The sequence below is a fragment of the Limulus polyphemus genome, unplaced genomic scaffold, assembly GCF_000517525.1.
Source record: "Limulus polyphemus unplaced genomic scaffold, Limulus_polyphemus-2.1.2 Scaffold2195, whole genome shotgun sequence".
Lineage (NCBI taxonomy): Eukaryota > Metazoa > Arthropoda > Merostomata > Xiphosura > Limulidae > Limulus > Limulus polyphemus.
The window spans coordinates 132,533-137,548 of NW_013667805.1; the positions used below are offsets into that span (position 1 = coordinate 132,533).

A 5,016-nucleotide genomic window follows, 5' to 3' on the forward strand; every position below is an offset into this window, starting at 1 on the left:
ATTATAAACACAGAAATGAAGAATGTTTTTACACTGGACTTTAGTAAATTTAAATTTTGGAACATGTATTTCTGTATCTATAAAATTATCAAACATGTCATTAAATATTTTGATTAAATCTTTCGGATAAATTTTAGTATACATTGTTGTAAATCACAAGTAGAAACAGAACTGGCCGTAACTGAAGTATTTAAATTATTTATACATTCCAAAACTGGAATGTTGTATCTAATAATTCAAAAACAGTTATTTGAATTATTTAAATATAATGTTTTAATTCTTTCAAACACAAAATCTAGAATATTATTAAGAACTATAGATACAGATTTAGTAACTGTATTTAAATTAGCTTTAAATCTGAACTTGATAGGAATTTTATTAAATTTTGAAATTGCATATAAAAATGGCAAGTGAGAAGAAGAATCTATATGTATATTCCACTTTTTATAACTTTCCCTATACTAGTAATGATATTATTTCTCTTTAAAGTACTTTTGCTAAATGTATTTGTATTGTTAATCTCTTCGATTAAGATTTTTGCATAAAATTATTTACATATAAAGCCAAAGTTGCAACTTGCTTTATCAAAAGAGATAATAATAAATTGTTCTTGCACATTTTTGGTTTTATTTTTGAAAGTATTAAAAGAAATACCTATTTTGTATTCAGCTAGGTTTAAGTTTCTTGGACTTTTTATGGAATTGATGAAATATAATTTCCATTCAAAAAAGAAACATGGAGGATAATACGTTTCATGCTTATTTTGATAATGTAATTATGAATATATTTTTCCAAATCTTTTAGTATTTCACATTTTTTAGTTTTTGTTATTCTAAATTTTGTTCCTTTCTTCAATATTCGTTGTAATTCTTTATCTTTGATAATCTCTAAATTACCTGCAACTACATGATCATGACAAGGGTCCTTAAATTCATTGTTATAACAATTACAAGGTAATTTATCAATTTCTATTTGATTAAATTTTTTAATGAATTTTTTGTAGTTGAAGATAAGAGGTCCTATTGGTTTATTATATTTAAAACTAACAATAAGCTGAACTGATTTGATAGGGAAAAGTTCTTTTGAACACTTAAAAATTAATAAAGGCAGTGCTAAGTCATCATATATCTTGTGTTTAAAATCTATAATTATATATGATTTTTCTTTTTCTTTTATTAAGATTGTTTTTAGGTACTTGTTTCCATTTTAATCTAAATTTAATTAAAGCTATAATTAAATCTTTAATATGTATATGTTTAAATTTGAAATTTCACATATATTTTGACAAATACCCAAGTTTTGTATTTTTTAGTTCAGAATTTGTATTGGTATAAATTTCATCTAGTTTACATGCCTGTCCATAACAGAATCTAGATTGTTAAAGTTTCAAAATCAATCAATTTATATTTTTTCCTTTTCCCCTACATTTATTTTGTTTGTTATTATACTTATTTATTTGAAACAGGTTTTTAATACAAATGTTCTTACTTATGACTTCAGCATATATATTTTTGGTTTTTGCTGTGTAGATAATCCCCAAGAAGTGCTTGGGCTCTCTAGTAGCTCAGTGGTAAGTTTGCAGGCTTACAATGCTAAAATTTGGGTTTTGAATACCCAGTGGTGGGCAGGGCACAGATGGTCTATTGTGTAGCTTTGTGTTTAAAATAACAACCCACTAAAACCAAAGTACTCGGTTTCTCTTTAAATGTACATCTCAAAAATTTGTCATTTTGAAATATCCAAAAATTGTTTTTAATTACATTGAAAACCTGATTTTGCTAATGAGTCGTCAAAATCAATGGAAGTTGATTTATGATTATTCATTTTCTTATGTTTGATTCTTGCAGCACCTCTACAGTCTGAATTGGTTGCATTAAAATAACCTTTAAATCCTGAAAGAACATGACAGTTCACTAGCCTACTTAGTAAAATAGGATTTGGAATTGCATAAACGATAGAAATGGTGAATGGCTGGAGCTGTAATCTATTATTATCGTACATCAACATCAATACTTCAGTACATGAACCCAACTCTTAATTATGCAGTAAAAATATTTACCTTAATATCACCAGTGGGCACCTTTCAGATGTTGAGTGTATAGCTGCATATTAGATTTAAAAATTTAAGTAAGAATAATAATTCAAAAGTATTTCATGAATTTTTATTTAAGAAATATTTTAGAATTGACATTTTGTTATACTGCTTCTTTCTTTTAGTGCAGTTCACAAAGATGAATTGAAAATATTTTGAATCTTGCATTTTTGCCATCTCCAAGGAATTTTGCCTATGAACAATACACCTGTACATTTATTTATAACTTTACTGTTTATCATACCTTGAGAATATAATTATTCACATTTTATTTCTCATGGGATTTTCCTTCTCTGGTTTGTATATCTTTTGTTCCCACACATTTATGTCTTACCAAATGTGATCTGAACAACAACTACTAATAATAATAATAGTAATAAAGGTAACTTTTGAAAACAGATACAGATACAGTCAATTATCATTGGATAGAGCAGAGTATAAATGTTTTAGGGCATTGTAGAGTGAATAAATTGGTGAGAGAAGTAACTTATGGTTTCAAAGGAAAATGACAAGACTTAGCTCCTCCATCAAACTTACAATTACACAGAATAATATTAATAATAATAGAATTTAGTAGGAAGTTTAGAAGACTTAGAAACAAATCATAGAGCTTAAAATTTTTAGTTTCTTTTCGTTCCAGCAAAATGTTTTATTGTTAAATTACACTTGTTTGAAAGCTATGTAAATTTTCTTCTAGTTGAAGTTCTACAAGACATCAGGTAAACTTAAGCAATTATCATAGTTAGTACGGTACATTGATACTGGTAATGTTAGTGGTAGGCAATAGCAAAATATTCTATTGACTTAAATCTTTATTGATTGAACATTTTTGTTAAGTTTATCATATTCAATCAGTATACATAAATAAAATAACACATAATATATTTCACAGAAACTGTACTTATTATACATTAGTTAATCTCAAACAAAGATAGTGTTAGCACGAAAGAAAAATTACTTAGCCTTTCCTGAATCCGTTTTGAAATATGAAGTCTTAGCAGTTACAACTGACAATACCAATAAATATTTGTCGGTTGCTGTACTGTTACTTACAATTTATAGCCGGAAAATGCGATTACTGATTTTAGCAAAATAATGTATCGTAAAAAAATATCTTAATAAAAATAATTCAAGATAAATTTGATTGAAGATTGAAAATAAAACTATCTGATTTAAAATAAAAATAATTAAATTATAAGATGAAATGAAAAATTTTAAATATTATGTTTTTCAAACAAAATGTCCAAAACGAAATTGTGCAAATATCACAACATAAAAAATATCGAAAACCTAAATCAAATTATATGATTTTAAAAGCCTCAACTAGAAACTATTTAGTAAGTTTTTCTAATTTTCCTGCAGTTTGGTTAAGTATTGCCACAGCAAGAATGAAACAAATCAAGGGATATCAATGAAATCCCTTCAATCTGGAATGGGTTAAGATATGGGGACTTTCTGGTTGAAACGTAGTAATCACAGAACAGTGAACTCTTCTTAAAGTCAGAATTAATTGGAGAAATACCTATTCAGGTGTCTCTCACAGTACTTCGAATACCTAAACTGGAGTACTGTGGTTAATATTTAGAGTCAGAGATTCTTCCTGGTCTCTCCAATCAAGAACTAGCTATTGTCAGACGAATCCACATCCAAAAGAAATGAATATTTGAGCTGACCAGGGTGTTAATTCAATGTTTACATCCCAATACCCACCTTCCTAGTTTATTCTTTCTCAATACAACTTTGCAATACACAGAATTTATACAGTCACTTTAACTTCAACACGCGCTATAATTCACAACGATTCACGCACTTTACTTATGGTCACTACTGCTCACTTGACTCAGTTATCTGTGTCTATATCTGTATATCTGCAATTATATCTCCGCTTTATTTGCCGGGTTTATATACAAAAATAGAGGGCATCTGGAAAACACTAGAATTGCCAGGAATAATCATGATCATTCTAGAAACTCATGACGTGTTACCAGCGTCACGTGACTTCCGCTGTCGTAACACTGCCACTTTCTTAGTATTGTTCGTCCCGACCAATAGCCACTTATATTAACCCAATAGATAATTAACAATAACTTGAATAAATGTACAGAATTTACAAACACAAAATTATAATACAACAAAGTCTCCTAATTTTACAGGACGTATCTTCTTCCCTACTGGTCTCCATCTCGTTGGCTTCTGGTTCATCTGCTCCACCGGGAATCGTCTTATTATCGGTAACAGTCACATCAGTGGTAGTAACTTCATGAAGGGCTTCACTGTTTCCCTTCTCAAAATTGGGTAGAGTTTCTTCTTCAGCAGTGGCTTTTTCAGGTGACACGTCTTCAGCAGCATCATTTGTTCCATTGTTTCCTTCGTTTCAACTGAAATAACCTGGACCATGATAACGCCAAACCTTGTCTCCTGGTACAAAGCTGACTTCAGTAGATCTCTTATTATAACATAGCTTCATGGAATCAGCAGACGTTTTCAAGTTTCAATGCACTTGATGGTGAATATTATCCATCCTTTCAGATAACACTTTCACGAACTTTGACACATTTTCAGGCAACTCTTCATAAGGTGGGTGTCCTGTTATCAGATCCACTGGCAACCGAAGTTCCCGACCAAACATCAGATTTGCTGGAGTGTATCCAGTTGCTTCTTGCTCTGCTGTTCTATAGGTCATTAACAGTGGAGAAAGTAAGACATCCCAGTCATCTTGGCGGCTATTACAAAACTTTGCCAATTCCTGCCCCAGTGTCCAATTGTACTTTTCTACCATGTCATCAGACTGTGGGTAAAATGGCGTTGGTCTGATCTTTTATATGCCAAACATTTTGCAGCATACTTGGAACACAACTGATTCAAAGTTACGGCCTTGATCTGAATGCAGTTCGTATTGCATACCAAATCTGAAGAAGAAATCA

The 5,016-nt window shown here is 30.0% G+C and overlaps 1 protein-coding gene across 5 annotated transcripts in view; it reads right to left on the reverse strand.

Annotated features, from left to right (window-relative positions):
• The window catches only part of LOC106466228 (E3 ubiquitin-protein ligase TRAIP-like), an 81,716-nt gene that overhangs the window by 70,050 nt on the left and 6,650 nt on the right, over positions 1-5,016 (reverse strand). For 2 of the 5 annotated variants that reach the window (XM_013926479.2, XM_022394206.1), the window contains exon 1: positions 3,051-3,132. The exons of 1 other annotated variant lie outside the window; for it this stretch is intronic. The gene's annotated coding sequence lies outside the window, so the exon portion shown is untranslated. Of the gene's footprint in view, positions 1-3,050; positions 3,133-5,016 lie in introns of those variants that run through there. 2 more of the 5 variants (XM_022394210.1, XM_022394207.1) reach the window with 1 other exon arrangement.